This window comes from Ranitomeya variabilis, chromosome 5 (genome assembly GCF_051348905.1).
Source record: "Ranitomeya variabilis isolate aRanVar5 chromosome 5, aRanVar5.hap1, whole genome shotgun sequence".
In the NCBI taxonomy this organism is placed as follows: Eukaryota; Metazoa; Chordata; class Amphibia; order Anura; family Dendrobatidae; genus Ranitomeya; species Ranitomeya variabilis.
The window spans coordinates 272,788,005-272,807,444 of NC_135236.1; the positions used below are offsets into that span (position 1 = coordinate 272,788,005).

The following is a 19,440-nucleotide window of genomic DNA, read 5'->3' on the forward strand; positions in this document are numbered from 1 at the left end:
ACTCCTCCTGTCCTGTATATATACACTGCACAGTACCACTCCTCCTGTATATATACACTGCACAGTACCACTCCTCCTGTCCTGTATATATACACTGCACAGTACCACTCCTTCTGTATATATACACTGCACAGTACTACTCCTCTTGTCCTGTATATATACACTGCACAGTACCACTCCTCCTGTATATATACACTGCACAGTACCACTCCTCCTGTCCTGTATATATACACTGCATAGTAACACTCCTCCTGTCCTGTATATATACACTGCACAGTACCACTCCTCCTGTATATATACACTGCACGGTACCACTCCTCCTGCCCTGTATATATACACTGTACTGTACCGCTCCTCCTGTCCTGTATATATACACTGCACAGTACCGCTCCTCCTGTATATATACACTGCACAGTACCACTCCTCCTGTATATATACACTGCACAGTACCGCTCCTCCTGTATATATACACTGCACAGTACCACTCCTCCTGTATATATACACTGCACAGTACCACTCCCCTCTATATATACACTGCACAGTACCGCTCCTCCTGTATATATACACTGCACAGTACCACTCCTCCTGTATATATACACTGCACAGTACCGGTCCTCCTGTATATATACACTGCACAGTACCACTCCTCCTGTATATATACACTGTACAGTACCGCTCCTCCTGTATATATACACTGCACAGTACCACTCCTCCTGTATATACACTGCACAGTACCACTCCTCCTGTCCTGTATATATACACTGCACAGTACCACTCCTCCTGTATATATACACTGCACAGTACCGGTCCTCCTGTATATATACACTGCACAGTACCACTCCTCCTGTATATATACACTGTACAGTACCACTCCTCCTGTATATATACACTGTACAGTACCGCTCCTCCTGTATATATACACTGTACAGTACCGCTCCTCCTGTATATATACACTGTACAGTACCACTCCTCCTGTATATATATACACTGCACAGTACCACTCCTCCTGTATATATACACTGCACAGTACCACTCCTCCTGTCCTGTATATATACACTGCACAGTACCACTCCTCCTGTATATATACACTGCACAGTACCACTCCTCCTGTCCTGTATATATACACTGCACAGTACCACTCCTCCTGTATATATACACTGCACAGTACCACTCCTCCTGTATATATACACTGCACAGTACCACTCCTCCTGTATATATACACTGTACAGTACCGCTCCTCCTGTATATATATATACACTGCACAGTACCACTCCTCCTGTATATATACACTGCACAGTACCACTCCTCCTGTCCTGTATATATACACTGCACAGTACCACTCCTCCTGTCCTGTATATATACACTGCACAGTACCACTCCTCCTGTCCTATATGTATATACACTGCACAGTACCACTCCTCCTGTATATACACTGCACAGTACCACTCCTCCTGTCCTGTATATATACACCGCACAGTACCACTTCTCCTGTCCTGTATATACACCGCACAGTACCACTCCTCCTGTATATATACACTGCACAGTACCACTCCTCCTGTATATATACACACTGCACAGTACCTCTCCTCCTGTATATATACACTGCACAGTACCACTCCTCCTGTATATATACACCGCACAGTACCACTCCTCCTGTATATATACACTGCACAGTACCTCTCCTCCTGTGTATATATACACTGCACAGTACCACTCCTCCTGTATATATACACTGCACAGTACCTCTCCTCCTGTGTATATATACACTGCACAGTACCACTCCTATCCTGTATATATACACTGCACAGTACCACTCCTCCTGTCCTGTATATACACACTGCACAGTACCACTTCTCCTGTCCTGTATATATACACTGCACAGTACCACTCCTCCTGTCCTGTATATATACACAGCACAGTACCACTCCTCCTGTGTATATATACACCGCACAGTACCACTCCTCCTGTCCTGTATATACACACTGCACAGTACCACTTCTCCTGTCCTGTATATATACACTGCACAGTACCACTCCTCCTGTCCTGTATATATACACCGCACAGTACCACTCCTCCTGTCCTGTATATATACACTGCAGAATTTACAATAGCTATCACTCATGTAAGAAGTGAAATCTGGCATTGTACTATAGCTATATTTCTCTGCTGTATCTGGGCATCATGAATCCTGGTATGTGTTAAAGGGGGGGGGAGGGGGCCCACTGAGACTCTTTCGCCCGGGGCCCTCAAAAACCTGGAGCCGGCCCTGGCAGTGTGTGTTCACATGTATATAGCAGTGTGTGCCGACATGTATATAGCAGAGTATACGTGTGCTCACATGTATATAGTTTGTGTATTCACATGTATACAGCAGTGTGTGTGGGTTCACGTGTAGATAGGGGGGTGTGTGTGTGTGTGTGTGTGTGTGTGTGTGTGTGTGTGTGTGTGTGTGTGTGTGTGTGTGTGTGTGTGTGTGTGTGTGTTCTCGTGTATATAGCAGACACACAAGCCTGTGTGATCGCAGATTTACCTGGAGAGTCCTCAGGTCGGCAGCTTAATTTGCGCCCCTTTGCCTAGTGCTGTACGCTACAGCCGGTGCCCCGCTGCAATACTGCACCCCACACACAGGGGCGCCACTGATCTCCTCCCCAGCAGTTGTCAGTACGGGGTTTCCCAGAGGCTTCTCACTGTCGGGTCCTCGGCAGCTGGTTTGGCGCTTCTGTAGGAAGCTGCAGAGTGCGACTCTTCTCTCAGGTGGGAGGGGTGGAGGAGGGATCGCGGAGACCTGCGGTGTCTGAGTGTTATGAAGGGGGGCAACGTTTCCGTGATGTCCAGCGAGAAGTGGCACCTCATGGGGAAGATAAGCCGCAGTCGTGTAGCCCTGGTGCTGCTCATCTCCAGACTGTGCAGTCAGGGATTATATAGTCACAGTTTATATACGGTCTATAAAATCAGGGATTATATAGTCAGGGATTAGACTCCTCCCATAATGTTTCATTTCATTCAAATGTCAACGGATAGCTTGTGCTCTTGTGCTGACCCTGATGCACCCTGAGTCTGCAGGACAGCTTGAATTTCTTTGGAACTGTATTGGGACTGCTTGTCCACCATCCAGACTATCCTGGATTGCAACATTTCATCAAATTTTCTCTGCCAGCAACGTCCAGTGAGATTTGCCGTTGTGCCATGGGTTGTAAACGTCTTGATTATGTTGCGCACCGTGGATAAAGGAACTAAATAAAAGGTGCACACGCAGACTGATGATAGACATTCTTTAAGTAGTACAGCTTTACTTCATAACTGCACAAAATTAAGTCATAAGATGTGCCATTTCCTCTTTATGCAGGAAACGTAGCTAAACCACTAGCCAGTCGTTAAGATATTCTTAAAAAGAATGTGTTTCCCTGATTTTTTTCATTACAAAAGATATCGAAATAAATATTATTTTTATGGGACAGCCATTTTGCTTAAGCTACTGATCCGTTTTGTTATCAGATGTTGAAAGACCTGCTTTACAGTGGCCACAAAGGCATAGGAAAGCTAGTGTCTGAAGGTGACTGATTGACTTCTATGGGAGAGTTTACTGGGCATGCTCTGTGACCTGTGCAGTGTGGAGGAGGTGAGTTGCAGCCATCACTTTTTGTGAATCCTTTAACCCCTTCATGACCTTGGGATTTTCCGTTTTTCCGTGTTCGTTTTTCACTTCCCTCCTTCCCAGATCCATAACTTTTTTATTTTTCCGTCAATTTGGCCATGTGAGGGCTTATTTTTTGCGGGACGAGTTGTACTTTTGAACGACATCATTGGTTTTACCATGTTGTGTACTAGAAAACGGGAAAAAAATTCCAAGTGCGGTGAAATTGCAAAAAAAGTGCAGTCCCGCACTTGTTTTTAGTTTGGCTTTTTTGCTAGGTTCACTTAATGCTAAAACTGACCTGCGATTATGGTTCTCCAGGTCAGTACGGGTTCATAGACACCTAACATGACTAGGTTATTTTTTATCTAAGTGGTGAAAAAAATTCCAGACTTTGCTAAAAAAACAAAAAAAAAATTGCGCCATTTTCCGATACTTGTAGCGTCTCCATTTTTCATGATCTGGGGTCGGTTGAGGGCTTATTTTTTGCCGAGCTGGCATTTTTAATTATTCCATTTCAGTACAGATACGTTCTTTTGATCGCCCGTTATTGCATTTTAATGCACTGTCGCGGCGACCAAAAAAATGTAATTCTGGCGTACCAAATTTTTTTCTCGCTACGCCGTTTAGCGATCAGGTTAATGCTTTTTTTTATTGATCGGGCGATTCTGAACGCGGCGATACCAAATATGTGTAGGTTTGATTTTTTTTTTATTGATTTATTTTGATTGGGGCGAAAGGGGGGTGATTTAAACTTTATATTTTTTTTATTTTTTTCACATTTTTTTTACTTTTTTTTTTTACTTTTGCCATGCTTCAATAGCCTCCATGGGAGGCTAAAAGCTGGCACAACACGATCGGCTCTGCTACATAGCAGAGATCTGATGTTCGCTGCTATGTAGCAGAAATGCAGGTGTGCTGTGAGCGCCGACCACAGGGTGGCGCTGACAGCTACCAGCGATCAGTGACCATAGAGGTCTCAAGGACCTCTATGGTTACTATTCTGAAGCATCGCCGACCTCTGATCATGTGACGGGGGTCGGCGATGCGATTGTTTCCGGCCGCCCGGCCGGAAGCGGTAGTTAAATGCCGCTGTCTGCTCACCACCGGAGCCCGCATCAAAGCGGGGCTTCTGACCTCGGACATACTATCCCGTCCGAGGTCAGAAAGGGGTTAATTTTATAACACAGACGTTACTATTCATTGTAGTCCTGTTACCTGATAATGAAAAGTTTATTGAAAAGTGATTTCTACCGAACTGGGAGTATCTTTGTCGGAGGTCATTGTTAAAATAACAATACAATAGTTTACTAAAAAATATTAATATCTTTTCTGGGTGCCCTAGTAAGTAATAGTGCCCACACTTTGTCCCCTGCAAAGTAATAATTCCCAGTGGGCCACTTTGTCAGTTATAATACCATGAGTGCCTCTAAGTACCTACTTAACATTAAATATTGTCTTTTTAGTGCCTTGAAAAATTAATAATGCCAGCGCAGTGAATATTCATTTCTCTTTAGCAGCAAGCACAGGAGTTAGCAACCTGCTTTTGCCTCCTGTGACCCTCTGCTCTGCCGCACCCCTCCGTCTTCTGGGACAATGACTCGAGTATAACCCGAGGGGGGCATTTTCAGCACAAAAAATGTGCTGAAAAACTCAGTTTATACTTGAGGATATACGGTATATAATTTTAACTACCGTATATACTCGAGTATAAGCCGACCCGAGTATAAGCCGACCCCCCTAATTTTGCCACAAAAAACTGGGAAAACTTATTGACTCGAGTATAAGCCTAGGGTGGAAAATACAGCAGCTACCGGTGAATTTCAAAAATAAAAATAGATGCTCCATACCGTTCATTATTGCCCCAAAGGAGGTTCCATATAAAGCTGTGCCATATATAATGCTCCATACCGTTGATTATTGCCCCATAGATGCTCCATATAAAGCTGTGCCATATAGAATGCTCTGCACCGTTCATTATGGCCCCATAGATGCCCCATATACAATGCTCTGCACCGTTCATTATGGCCCCATAGATGCCCCATATACAATGCTCTGCACCGTTGCCCCATAGATGTGCCATATAAATCTGTGTCATATATAGTGCTCTGCACCGTTACCCCATAGATGTGCCATATAAAGCAGTGCCATATATAATGCTCTGCACCGTTGCCCCATAGATGTGCCATATAAAGCAGTGCCATATATAATGCTCTGCACCGTTGCCCCATAGATGTGCCATATAAAGCAGTGCCATATATAATGCTCTGCACCGTTGCCCCATAGATGTGCCATATAAAGCAGTGCCATATATAATGCTCTGCACCGTTGCCCCATAGATGTGCCATATAAATCTGTGTCATATATAGTGCTCTGCACCGTTACCCCATAGATGTGCCATATAAAGCAGTGCCATATATAATGCTCTGCACCGTTGCCCCATAGATGTGCCATATAAAGCAGTGCCATATATAATGCTCTGCACCGTTGCCCCATAGATGTGCCATATAAAGCAGTGCCATATATAATGCTCTGCACCGTTGCCCCATAGATGTGCCATATAAAGCAGTGCCATATATAATGCTCTGCACCGTTGCCCCATAGATGTGCCATATAAAGCAGTGCCATATATAATGCTCTGCACCGTTGCCCCATAGATGTGCCATATAAAGCAGTGCCATATATAATGCTCTGCACCGTTGCCCCATAGATGTGCCATATAAAGCAGTGCCATATATAATGCTCTGCACCGTTGCCCCATAGATGTGCCATATAAATCTGTGTCATATATAGTGCTCTGCACCGTTACCCCATAGATGTGCCATATAAAGCAGTGCCATATATAATGCTCTGCACCGTTGCCCCATAGATGTGCCATATAAAGCAGTGCCATATATAATGCTCTGCACCGTTGCCCCATAGATGTGCCATATAAAGCAGTGCCATATATAATGCTCTGCACCGTTGCCCCATAGATGTGCCATATAAAGCAGTGCCATATATAATGCTCTGCACCGTTGCCCCATAGATGTGCCATATAAAGTAGTGCCATATACACTCACCGGCCACTTTATTAGGTACACCATGCTAGTAACGGGTTGGACCCCTTTTGCCTTCAGAACTGCCTCAATTCTTCGTGGCATAGATTCAACAAGGTGCTGGAAGCATTCCTCAGAGATTTTGGTCCATATTGACATGATGGCATCACACAGTTGCCGCAGATTTGTCGGCTGCACATCCCAAAGATGCTCCATACAAGGCAGGATGGATCCATGCTTTCATGTTGTTTACGCCAAATTCTGACCCTACCATCCGAATGTCGCAGCAGAAATCGAGACTCATCAGACCAAGCAACGTTTTTCCAATCTTCTACTGTCCAATTTCGATGAGCTTGTGCAAATTGTAGCCTCAGTTTCCTGTTCTTAGCTGAAAGGAGTGGTACCCGGTGTGGTCTTCTGCTGCTGTAGCCCATCTGCCTCAAAGTTCGACGCACTGTGCGTTCAGAGATACTCCTAGGCTACGTTCACATTTCCGGCTAGCGCCGCAGCGTCGGGCGCCGCAGCGGCGCCGCATGCATCATGCGCCCCTATATTTAACATGGGGGCGCATGGACATGCGGTGCACTTGCTTTTTGCACCGCATGCGTCCCTGCGGCGCCCGCGTCGGGGCGCAGAGGACGCAGCAAGTTGCATTTTTGCTGCGTCCAAAATCAATGGAAAAAAGGACGCATGCGGCGCAAAAAGCAGCGTTGTGCATGTGTTCACATTTGCGCTGTGCGTTGCGGCGGCGACGCTGCGGCGCACACCGCAAATGTGAACGTAGCCTTAGGCCTACCTTGGTTGTAACGGGTGGCGATTTGAGTCACTGTTGCCTTTCTATCAGCTCGAACCAGTCTGCCCATTCTCCTCTGACCTCTGGCATCAACAAGGCATTTCCGCCCACAGAACTGCCGCTCACTGGATTTTTTTTCTTTTTCGGGCCATTCTCTGTAAACCCTAGAGATGGTTGTGCGTGAAAATCCCAGTAGATCAGCAGTTTCTGAAATACTCAGACCAGCCCTTCTGGCACCAACAACCATGCCACGTTCAAAGGCACTCAAGTCACCTTTCTTCCCCATCCTGATGCTCGGTTTGAACTGCAGGAGATTGTCTTGACCATGTCTACATGCCTAAATGCACTGAGTTGCCGCCATGTGATTCTCTGATTAGAAATTAAGTGTTAGGGCCCCTTCACACTGGTCGATTCTGCTACGATTACGACGCATTTGCGTCATATTCGACATCGCAGTACGAGCTCGTAGCCAGCGGTCACACTCTACGATGTTAACGCTTTTTCTGACGTAGTTGCGATGTGAACGTCACGCGTCGCAATCGTACGCTACCCTTCACACCGCCATAGTCCTACGACTCCGAGCGTGACGTATTACCAGCATGGGCGTGCTAAAACGTCACGCCCAATCAGGAGACAGGTATGCGGAAGCCCAACCCACGTAGTCGCATTACGAGCTCGTATGACCGCCGTCACATACTACGATTTCGACCGCCACAGCGAGACATTTACGACGAAAGAAAGTTCTGCTCTTTCTTTCACATCGTACGATGCTGGGCTGCGTCGCAAATCGTAACGCCATGTCACACTTTGCAACCTCGGAACGAGGACGGATAAACGTCACAAATCGAACGCTCGTTCAGACTTTGATTGCACAGTGTGAAGGGGCCCTTAACAAGAAGTTGGACAGGTGTACCTAATAAAGTGGCCAGTGAGTGTATAATGCTCTGTACCGTTGCCCCATAGATGTGCCATATAAATCTGTGCCATATACAGTTAGGTCCATATATATTTGGACAGAGACAACATTTTTCTTATTTTGGTTATAGACATTACCACAATGAATTTTAAACAAAACAATTCAGATGCAGTTGAAGTTCAGACTTTCAGCTTTCATTTAAGGGTATCCACATTAAAATTGGATGAAGGGTTTAGAAGTTTCAGCTTCTTAACATGTGCCACGCTGTTTTTAAAGGGACCAAAAGTAATTGGACAGATTCAATAATTTTAAATAAAATGTTTATTTTTAGTGCTTGGTTGAAAACCCTTTGTTGGCAATGACTGCCTGAAGTCTTGAACTCATGGACATCACCAGACTCTGTGTTTCCTCCTTTTTGATGCTCTGCCAGGCCTTCACTGCGGTGGTTTTCAGTTGCTGTTTGTTTGTGGGCCTTTCTGTCTGAAGTTTAGTCTTTAACAAGTGAAATGCATGCTCAATTGGGTTGAGATCAGGTGACTGACTTGGCCATTCAGGAATATTCCACTTCTTTGCTTTAATAAACTCCTGGGTTGCTTTGGCTTTATGTTTTAGGTCATTGTCCATCTGTAGTATGAAACGACGACCAATCAGTTTGGCTGCATTTGGCTGGATCTGAGCACACAGTATGGCTCTGAATACCTCAGAATTCATTCGTCTGCTTCTGTCCTGTGTCACATCATCAATAAACACTAGTGACCCAGTGCCACTGGCAGCCATGCATGCCCAAGCCATCACACTGCCTCCGCCGTGTTTTACAGATGATGTGGTATGCTTTGGATCATGAGCTGTACCACGCCTTCGCCATACTTTTCTCTTTCCATCATTCTGGTAGAGGTTGATCTTGGTTTCATCTGTCCAAAAAATGTTCTTCCAGAACTGTGCTGGCTTTTTTAGATGTTTTTTAGCAAAGTCCAGTCTAGCCTTTTTATTCTTGATGCTTATGAGTGGCTTGCACCGTGCAGTGAACCCTCTGTATTTACTTTCATGCAGTCTTCTCTTTATGGTAGATTTGAATATTGATACGCCGACCTCCTGGAGAGTGATGTTTACTTGGTTGGCTGTTGTGAAGGGGTTTCTCTTCACCATGAAGATTATTCTGCGATCATCCAACACTGTTGTCTTCCGTGGGCGCCCAGGTCTTTTTGCATTGATGAGTTCACCAGTGCTTTCTTTCTTTCTCACGATGTACCAAACTGTAGATTTTGCCACTCCTAATATTGTAGCAATTTCTCGGATGGGTTTTTTCTGTTTTCGCAGCTTAAGGATGGCTTGTTTCACCTGCATGGAGCGCTCCTTTGACCGCATGTTTACTTCACAGCAAAACCTTCCAAATGCAAGCACCACACTTCAAATCAACTCCAGACCTTTTATCTGCTTAATTGAGAATGACATAACGAAGGGATTACCCACACCTGTCCATGAAATAGCCTTGGAGTCAATTGTCCAATTACTTTTGGTCCCTTTAAAAACAGGGTGGCACATGTTAAGGAGCTGAAACTCCTAAACCCTTCATCCAATTTTAATGTGGATACCCTCAAATGAAAGCTGAAAGTCTGAACTTCAACTGCATCTGAATTGTTTTGTTTAAAATTCATTGTGGTAATGTCTATAACCAAAATAAGAAAAATGTTGTCTCTGTCCAAATATATATGGACCTAACTGTATAATGCTCTGCACCGTTGCCCCATAGATGTGCCATATAAAGCAGTGCCATATATAATGCTCTGCACCGTTGCCCCATAGATGTGCCATATAAATCTGTGCCATATATAATGCTCTGTACCGTTGCCCCATAGATGTGCCATATAAATCTGTGCCATATATAGTGCTCTGCACCGTTGCCCCATAGATGTGCCATATAAATCTGTGCCATATATAGTGCTCTGCACCGTTGCCCCATAGATGTGCCATATAAATCTGCGCCATATATAGTGCTCTGCACCGTTGCCCCATAGATGTGCCATATAAATCTGTGCCATATATAGTGCTCTGCACCGTTGCCCCATAGATACTCCACATAAATCTGTGCCATATATAACGCTGCTGCTGCAATAAAAAAAAACAACGCATACTCACCTCTCTTGCTTGCAGCTCCTCAGCGTCCAGTCCCGGCGTCTCTCTGCACTGACTGATCAGGCAGAGGGCGGCGCGCACACTATATGCGTCATCGCGCCCTCTGACCTGAACAGTCAGAACAAGAGGACGCGAAGACGGAGCGGCGCCCGGCGTGTGGAACGTGGACAGGTGAATATAAAATACTCACCTAGTCCCGGCGCTCCTGACGCTCCCCCTGCCTGTCACACTGTCTTCGGGTGCCGCAGCTCTTCCTCTGTCAGCGGTCACCGGCACCGCTGATTAGAGAAATGAATTATGCGGCTCCGCCCCTATGAGAGTGGAGTCCATAATCATTTCTCTAATGAGCGGTCCCACGTGACCGCTGAACAGGGGAAGAGCTGCGGCACCCGAAGACAGTGTGACAGGCAGGGGGAGCGCCAGGATCGCCGGGACTAGGTGAGTATGCCTCAGCGCCCTCTCCCCCTCACCCGCCGACCGTGACTCGAGTATAAGCCGAGAGGGGCACTTTCAGCCCAAAAATTTGGGCTGAAAATCTCGGCTTATACTCGAGTATATATGGTACTTTACAGAAAACAACAAAAAATGAATATTGTGCTGTTCTAAAAAAATAGCAGTGTCTGCATTTGTCTTTACAAACTCACAATATGTACTATTTTCTTGTGGATTAAGCATTCCTGTGAATCACTAACCTAATATTTAGTTATATACCAACAGTTTTTTAGAACTCCTTCACTTCTATGTTTCATAGAGTCAACCAACTTCTGGCACCTGTCAGCTGCTTTTTCAGCCCAAGATGCTTGGACTACATCCCACAATTTTGAGCATTTGTTGACTTTTTCCTGAGAAACGGTATTTTTGATGTCACCCCACATGTGTTCTATCAGATGAAGGTCTGGGGATTGGGCTGGCCACTCGGTAACCTCAATTTTGTTGGCCTGGAACCATAGAATACGGACAAGTGCTATGCGACAAAAGATCGCATAGCACTCGGCCCAGTGTTAATCTATAGGAAAGCTCATATCACCGTATTTTTTCTCAGGCGTATTCAACGTGCGTGTAAAATCGCAGCATGCTGCTACTGTATGCGTATATCGTTCGAGACGCCAATGCAAGTTTATGGGTGCGAGAAAAACTCGGACACCACACGGACCATTCGTCTAGCTTGTGACAAATACTCACACATTTTACTCATTTCAGCCCATTGAGCCATTAAATTCAATGGGGAAAATCAGTGAGAAATGTAAAGCCATACGCATGTCATACAGATGTCATACAGATACACAGGTGCGAGAAAATCGCATCAGCACATTACAAATGCATTACCCAGGGATGACCATACTGAGAACTCTTGTGCGACTCTCAACAAGGAGACACGGACCGATTTTTTATTCATTAAGTGTGACCCCAGCCTAATACACAGACACAAAATCCTGCAGATCATGAATGCTGAGTCTGTTGGTTTTCTTAGAATCTACTGCACCAACTGGTAAATTGTTTGACATGTGGTAATATAATTTATACCAAAACAGTGATTACTCTGGTTAGTCATATTGGACTGCTATTTTTTTTAGCTCTACTGTAAACCACCTGCTGCGTTGGATGCCGGCCCATGATCCGTAGACCACCTATGTCTGCATAAGAATACTATTATTTATTTAATGCCGTTCTAAAGTTTTATAAATTGCTCATTGTCCTAACAAATGGTTGAGTGCAGTGTCCTAATTGTTTTATTGTTTAAAATATATAGTTATATACATTAATATATTGTAATATGCTACAGCAAAATATACTATTTAAAATATGATGTAATATTTGTAATGGTATCGTGTATGGATATTTGTTAACATTGACAACATAATCTGATGCATATCCTGTTAATGTATACTGTTAATGTATACTGTGTTTATTCTAAGGTATTTTTCAATAAAAAAAAAGTTAAAAAAACCCAATAATCTTGAACAAAACGAGTTACCGACTGGTACAGGAAGAGAGAGGACCCTGCCATCGAGGGCTCACAATCTACAAGGGATGGGTGAGGATACAGTAGGTGAGGATAGAGCTGGTCGTGCAGCAGTGCGGTGGAATGAGGGTTATTTCAGGTTGTGCACTTGTCAGAAGAGGTGAGTCTTCAGGTTCCTTTTGAAGGTTTCCATGGTAGGCGAGAGTCTGATATGTTGTGGTAGAGAGTTCCAAAGTATGGGGGAAGCACGAAAGAAGTCTTGTATGCGATTGTGGGAAGAAGAGATAAGAGGGGAGTAGAGGAAATCTTGTGATGATCGGAGGTTGCGTGCAGGTAAGTACCGGGAGACGAGGTCACAGATGTATGGAGGAGACAGGTTGTGGATGGCTTTGTATGCCAAGGTTAGGGTTTTGAACTAGAGTATCTGGGCAGTGGGGAGCCAGTGAAGGGATTGGCAGAGAGGAGAGGCTGGGGAATAGCGGGGGGACAGGTGGATTAGTCAGGCAGCAGAGTTTAGGATAATTACCTGTGTGAATGAAACTGAATAGCACCAGTCCTGAGTTGTATTAAATCAGGTAGTCCTCCTTAACTGGAACAGTCGCCAGCCTGTAGCTTATTTTAGTGGTGCTTCACTGAGAAAATTCACATGAGCATACTGGTAAAGTTGAGTAAAGAAAGGTGGCACTCTCTCAAAGCTTCTTCTGCAGCCAGCGCAGAGGCTGGCAGCGGACATCGGCTTGCCTGCTATGGCGAAGCATGATGTCACTGCTAGGCGTTGCCAATGTCTGGCACGCCGACGTTAGTTGCCGCCCACTGACTGGCCGGTGGGAGCTGGAGGATCTTTGCACTGCAACACACTTCATCTCACTGTATGCCCAAGGACGCACATACTGCTGAAATAGGCATTGGTGTTGGGGATCCCCTCCTGAATGCGCTCTGTTGAACCCCTGACAACACCCTATTATCCCTGTCCAGCATTACAGGGCCTGACTACATTAGGCAAAGTTGGTACTTGTGTGGTGTACTTACATCAGTGCTGGGAATCCTCCCTTATTTAATAGTATGCATATAACCAAACGGCTATTAGCCAGTATGGTGCACTACATATAACTGTGTGACTGGCACCTTGTACAAGCTTCATCTGTGTCACCTATAATACTAAGTAACACCCCCCCATCCCATGGGTGATGTGTGAGTGGTTCTTAATCAGAATTATGTACCTACGCTACCTCCATCATACATCACTAGGCTTGTCTGCATCCTGCGTGCATTGGTATATTAACCATGTATTGGTATGTTTGGCATTTTATTCAGTCTTGTATTATAATCTCGAGTTTCACCTCTGTAAGGCTACAATCACACATCTGTGTGGCATGTCCCTGTAATTTCCGTTTTTTCTCAGACAGCATATGTACCCATAGAATTTCATAAATTACATAAACATCCAGGCAAAAAACTGATCCATGGGTGAGATCCGTGAGACTCAGAGCGCGTCCTATTCTCATCTATGTTTGCGAATCGGAATTGGTCATTAAAGTCTATGCAGATCTGTGAAACATAGATAAATATGAGAAGGTTTCCAATTTGCTTATGCTTTGCATCCGTGTGACATGGATCCATTACTTAGTGATACATTTGAAAACAAAAGCTTTTCACAGGTCCAAACATCATGGCTCTACCCCTTGATGTTGACAAGCTAAAGAGGTATTCTCAAGTTATTAAATTGCTTTAATTAGTTAAGCAGCATGAAAATAAGCAAGTTAGCATTTGACTTACTATCTCTATCTGCTGTCATTCTCCTGTAATGTCAGCTTTTATCTTTTATAGTGTACAGCTTGTTTCTAGAGAGCTCCGCCACTAGCACCTGCATAGACCCGGGGCAAGAGTGTGCAGTTGGAAAGAGGTCTTTTAGCAATGTCATTGAGTAGAGATCTCAATGCCTGTGGCACCATTTTATTTAAGGCCAGACGGGAAATCAATCTGTGCACACGTTGCCCGTGGCAATGACGGTGCCGTTGCGAAATTTAAGTAGGAGGCAGGTTACAGAAAAAGCAGTGACCTGTTATTCAAACACTGGAGGCAGTGGAGGGTTCGGGGAAGGTGGAGAAGACCCAGTGCCCAGTCTGAGCCCTGTGCAACGAAATCTCATTACCCAAAAAATTCAAATGTTGATTAAAGAACCACAAAGCGGATTTCTTCACTAAAGGTATTAATTTAATCTGTATTTCAGCCCCATTACAGCCATGGCAATACTTTAATTTGCAAAATTGTGCTGACAGATTCTCTTTAAAATGTTTAAAAGGGCTGTGCATTACTGGCTAACCTTTTAGTTTTCCCCATTATCCTTCATCATTTATGTGAAGATATACTTCCCTCCTAGATTGGCACCATTCCTCCATTGTCAGCTTGGTGTTCACCACCCTTTATGTGACATAAATAATATCACTTGACGGATGTAGCCACCAACCTTTTGTCTGGCCAATATAAACACTGCTCTTCGTCTTGGACAGAATAGCGTAGGCTGAACCCTATGAGCTGGTGATTGACTGCAGTTGTCCTGTGACATTGATTATGTCGTAGGAATAGGCTGATAGTGGTTGAATTGTTCCATTCCAGATATTTTTTTGTTATATTTTTGGTAGGACTCTTGTTAAATTTAACAGCATTTTGCTAGTAGTACACAACCCTTTTATACATTTCAATGTAAATTTTTGAGCTGTCCACATTTTCTGCAAAAAAAAACTGTGTTATGACTTGTATATTGTATGTCAGTTAAACACCAGAGAAACATAGACCTCTAAAAATTAACCTTTATTAAGATGATTAACCTTTTTTAACTACTTAAATGCCGCTGTCAGACTCTTACAGCCTGTATGTAGCAGAGCTGATCGTGTTATGGCAGCTTCTAGTCTACCATGGAGACTATTGAAACATGCCAAAAGTAAAAAAAAATGTTTTTAAAAATATTAAAAAAATAAAAAAATATAAAAGTTCAAATCGCCCCCCTTTCGCCCCATTCAAAATAAAATAAAAAAAGTCAAACCTACACATATTTGGTATCACCACGTTCAGAATTGCCCGATCTATCACTAAAAAAAAAGGATTAACCTGATCGCTAAACAGCGTAGCGAAAAAAAAAGTCAAAAGGCCAGAATTATGTTTTTATGCTCACCTCGATATTGCATTATAATGCAATAACGGGCGATCAAAAGATCGTATCTGCACCAAAATGGTATAATTAAAAACGGCAGCTCAGCGCGCAAAAAATAAGCCCACACCCAACCCGAGGTCACAGAAAATGGAAACGATATGGGTATCGGAAAATGGCCCAATTTTTCTTTTTTTTATACGAAGTCTTCCTTCAACCTTAATAACTATGTTACTTACCATATATACTCGTGTATATGTAAAGGTCGGCCAGGGCTGTAGTCATGGCCCAGCTACTCGGGTTCTGCATGCCCTGGCCTCCCTCTACATTAACATCATGTTCCTTTAACAGCTCACCTGTTGTTCCATTCTCTGCACTGGCAGATCTTATACTCAGCTCCAGTCAGACTGCTTCAGTCCCTCTGGGAATAACTGAGACACAATCCAAGGATAACTTCAAACACAACAGTTTACTTTTGTTTCCTTGCAGCTCATCTAGTTCCATTATCACAGTTACATCAGGTTTTACAGTATACTTCACTTCAGCTTTCCCTTTCCTCCTAATACGGCTCGTGCCCGGGTTCTACCATCTCATACGGCGTTCAGTGTCCTCCCTGTCCTGATGCCTTGCCTCATGTGGGGGTTTCCTCAACAGCTGTTTCGCCCCAGCTACGAGGGCATCAGCCCACGCAATCATCTGTCACATGGCGAGCGAACTGCCCGTCTTTCCTGCCGTGTCTACTGTTAAATATGACCTTCGTCCAGTAGCTGCCGATGCTTGCATGTTTCTGGTCAAGCTGGTAATGGGGGTGCTGGATGGCTGGACAATAAGCTTAAACACCAGCATTGCATGGTATTTAAGCTTCTGGGCATCTAAGCCCTTCTGCGCTTTATGGGCGCCCAGGCCCTTCTGACTGGAAACAGGAAGATCCTTCCTCCAATCTAAGTGACCCCTCCTACAGTAACTATTAACAGGGTGACTAGACTAAGGATTCTGTACCCCCATCTAGTGGCTTTAGTACTAACTGCACTATCCCTATAATATACATCGTGCAGTAAAAAGATATATAACACACATATACATATATATACAGCAGCATACATTATTACATTACAAAGGAGGACGTGCTTAAGGGGTTAGGTGTGTAGCATAGTCCTTGTAACCCCTTACATATAAGCCGAGTTTTTCAGCACATTTTTTGTCCTGATTATGCCCCCCTCGACTTATACACAAGTCATTGTCACAGAAAACGGCAGGGGAGGGGGGTCACAGGATGCAAGAGGTGGCTGCTGCAGCTAAGGCCTGTGCCCGCAGCTAAAGAGAAATTAATATTAATTTCTCTTATAGCGTGCACAGTTACAGCCGCAGCTGCCGGTTCCAGCAGCTGCCGGGCGGTCACGTGTGCGCGCTACTTAAGAGTTATGAATATTTACCTCTCTCCACTCCCAAAGGCGTGGAGAGAGGTGAATATTCATTCCCTTAATGAGCGGGAATACATGATCGCCCGGCGCAGGAGATGCTTTTACTGGAACAAGATGCTGCGAGGGCGCACAGGGAACATAAGTAGGATGGTTTTTGTTATGCTTTTCTCATGGGGGTCACGCATACAAGGATAGGGATAAGGAACCATTCAAATAAGGACAGGGATGAGGAGCCATGCATGCAAGGATAGGGATAAGGAGCCATACAGACAAGGATGGGAATAAGGAGCCATGCAGACAAGGATGGGAATAAGTAGCCATGCAGACAAGGATGGGAATAAGAAGCCATGCAGACAAGGATGGGAATAAGGAGCTGTGCAGACAAGGATGGGAATAAGGAGCCGTGCAGACAGGGATAGGAATAAGGAGCCGTGCAGACAGGGATGGGAATAAGGAGCCGTGCAGACAAGGATGGGAAAAAGGAGCCATGCAGACAGGGATGGGAAGAAGGAGCCATGCAGACAAGGATGGGAATAAGGAGCCATGCAGACAGGGATGGGAAGAAGGAGCCATGCAGACAAGGATGGGGATAAGGTGCCATGCAGACAAAGATGGGGATAAGGAGCTAAGCAGGCAAGGATGGGGATGAGGAACCATGCATACCAGAATAGGGATGAGGTGACAATGCATACCCGGCTTATACTCTAGTCAATACATTTTCCCAGTTTTTTGTGGCAAAATAAGGTGCCTCGGCTTATACTCGGGTCAGCTTATACACGAGTATATACGGTAGATAAAAAAAGAGCCTATACATGTTTGGTGTCTATGAACTCGTAATGACCAGGAGAATCATAACGGCAGGTTTATTTTAGCATTTAGTGAACATAGTAAAAAAGCAAAACAAAAAAACAACTGAGGGATTGCACTTTTTTTGCAATTTCACCGCACTTGGAATTTTTTTCTGGTTTTCCAGTACATGATATATTAAAACCAATGGCGTTGTTCAAAAGTACAACTCGTCCCTCAAAAAACAAGCCCTCATGGCCATTTTGACCGAAAAATGAAAACGTTATGGCTCTGGGAAGAAGGGGAGCAAAAAATGAAAACACAAAAACGAAAATACCTCCAGTCATGACGGGGTTAAATAAATCTGCCTGACAAAAAGTGAAGTAAACTAAAAGTTCCTCCAAAGCTAGACATTATGCCATGATTCAAAGAAATTCTGCAACAAATGAGAAACAAAGTAATTGAGATCTATCAGTCAGGAAAGTCTGGAAAAGGTTATAAAGCCATTTCTGAAGCTTTGGGACTTCAGCGAACCACATTGAGAGCCATTATTCACAAATGGCGAAAACATGGAATAAAGGTGAACCTTCCCAGGAGTGGCCAGCTGACCAAAATTACCCCAAGAGCGCAGTAATGACTCATGTAAGAGGTCACAAAAGACCCCAGAACAACATTCATAGAACTGCAGACCTCACTTGCCTCAACTAAGGTCAGCGTTCATGACTCCACCATAAGAAAGAGACTGGGCAAAAATGGCCTGCATGGCAAAGTTCCAAGATGAAAACCACATAAGAACATAAAGGCTCGTCTCAGTTTTGCCAGAAAGCATCTTGGTGATCCACAAGACTTTTGGGAGAATACTCTGTGGACTGACGAGACAAAAGTTTGGAAGGTGTATGTCCCATTACATCTGGCATCGAAGTAATCAATCATACCAACAGTAAAATATGGTGGTGGTAGTGTGATGGTGTGGGGCTGTTTTGCTGCTTAAGGACAAGGAAGACTTGCTGTCTACCAAAAAATCGTTAAGGAGAATGACCGGCCATCTGTTCGTGACCTCAGGTAGAAACGCACTTGAGTTATGCAGCAGGACAATGATTCAAAACACACCAGCAAGTCCACTTCTGAATAGCATAAGCAAAACAAAATTAAGACTTTGGAGTGGCCTAGTCAAAGCCCTGACCTTAACCCAATTGAGATGCTGTGGCATGACCTTAAAAAGGTGGTTCATGCTCTGAAACCCTCCAATCTGGCTGAATTACAATGCTTCTGCAAAGATAAGTGAGACAAAATTCCTCCAAAGCGTTGTAAAAGACTCATTGCCAGTTATCGCAAACACTTGATTGCAGTTGTTCCTGCGAAGGGTGGCCCAACCAGTTATTAGGTTTAGGGGCAATAATTTTTGCAGCATGGTGGCTCAATGGATAGCACTGCAGCCTTGCAGCGCTGGAGGCCTGGGTTCTAAACCCACCTTGGACAACATCTGCAAGGAGTTTGTATGTTCTCACCGTGTTTGCGTGGGTTTCCTCCAGGCGCTCCGGTTGCCTCCCACATTCCAATGACATACTGATAAGGAATTTAGATTGTGAGCCCCATCGAGGACAGTGA

At 44.4% G+C, this 19,440-nt stretch overlaps 2 protein-coding genes across 4 annotated transcripts in view; one reads left to right on the forward strand and one right to left on the reverse strand.

Moving 5' to 3' along the window:
- The window catches only part of LOC143775780 (death-associated protein kinase 1-like), a 151,984-nt gene that overhangs the window by 109,184 nt on the left and 23,360 nt on the right, over positions 1–19,440 (reverse strand). Inside the window, exon 1 of one of the 2 annotated variants that reach the window (XM_077264323.1) lies at positions 2,531–2,738. The exons of the other annotated variant lie outside the window; for it this stretch is intronic. The gene's annotated coding sequence lies outside the window, so the exon portion shown is untranslated. Of the gene's footprint in view, positions 1–2,530; positions 2,739–19,440 lie in introns of those variants that run through there. 2 annotated transcript variants of the gene reach the window in all.
- Positions 1–19,440, forward strand: part of SCO2 (synthesis of cytochrome C oxidase 2) — a 66,494-nt gene that overhangs the window by 19,246 nt on the left and 27,808 nt on the right. The gene's annotated exons all lie outside the window — the stretch shown is intronic.